We start from the raw sequence: 1,390 nt of genomic DNA on the forward strand, positions 1-1,390 counted from the left end.
CGGCGATCCCAGGACCGTATAGTACTCCCTCTTCCTCTTCATATAACTCGTTTTTTGTTGCAATCTCTAATCGACGGGCATATCGGGCTTCTTTTGAAGCTTGTAGAGCACGTTTGTCAGCGTTTCTTATCCGTTTATTGTCTCATCTGGTAGCCATTATTGACACGTTCATCCCAATCTTAATTCCCGAGGCTTCCATTATTCGAAGCACAGAATTAAAATTTTCATTGAAAATGCATGCTGCCAAAAATGATGCAATTTTAATAGTTTTTCTTGTGCAGAATATGTGTTTCGGTGCAAAACTCCAAATCAAAGAGTTGAGACACTCGTTGTTGTTTTGAGTGTAGCCACCTAAACATCGTTTACCAGGTGTAGAAGTATGAAACCGGAATTTTTTTATACAAATAAGACGTCTGTTGTTCGAAAGTGATAAATAATACTTTATTCAAAATAATTTCCACTGTTTTGAACATATTTTTCCCACCTCTCTGGCAGTATATGAATGCCGTGCCAAAAAAACTTTTCATCTTTTGAAGCGAACCAGTTATCTAGCCATTTTTCCACATTTTCATACGAATCGAAGCGTTGGTTAGCGAGAGCGTGTCCTAGCGATGCGAACAGGTGATAATCGGACGGAGCCAAGTCTGGAGAATAAGCCGCATGCGGTAGTAATTCCCAACTGAACGACTCGATCGTTTCCTTGACCCGTTTTGCTGTATGTGATGGGGCATTATCATGGAGCAAAATGACATTGTGTTGCCTTTTTGCATATTCTGGTCGTTTTTTAGTCAATGTTCGATTTAAATCGATCATTTGTTGTTGGTAGCGATTAGTATTGACGGTTTGACCAGGTTTCAGCAGTTCATAGTTCATAGTTCATAGTTCATAGTTCTTCGTTCCTCACGTCAAAATCACCACTTTTGAATTTTTTAAACCACTCGAAACACTGAGATTTACCAAGAGCATATTCACCGTAAGCTTCGACAAGCATTCGATGTGATTCTGCAGCAGTTTTCTTTAAATGATAACAGAAAATCAATGCTGTCCGCAAATCATAGTTAGTAGGCTCGAAACGTGACATGTTTAAGGTTATACAAAAATATACTAGAGAATGAAAGTTGGGGTTATGTTTGTTGACAATATTCGTCAGCTGTTAGGAGAATATAATAGCGCGGCAGTAGCGGTCTTACGGTCACTAAACTGAACGCTGGCACCATTTATAGGGGAATTCCGGTTTCATACTTCTACACCTGGTATAGATCATCCGACGATAAATCCTCATAAATAGATCGAATGACTTCTTGGACCTGTGACGTAAGTGGAGCTGGATGTTTATATTCTGACAAAACGTTATTAGCTTCGGCTTGTTTCCATTTACACCATGATGATT

The sequence above is a fragment of the Odontomachus brunneus genome, unplaced genomic scaffold, assembly GCF_010583005.1.
Source record: "Odontomachus brunneus isolate Ranch 3 - 2012 unplaced genomic scaffold, Obru_v1 Obru_scaffold_252, whole genome shotgun sequence".
NCBI classification, from domain to species: domain Eukaryota; kingdom Metazoa; phylum Arthropoda; class Insecta; order Hymenoptera; family Formicidae; genus Odontomachus; species Odontomachus brunneus.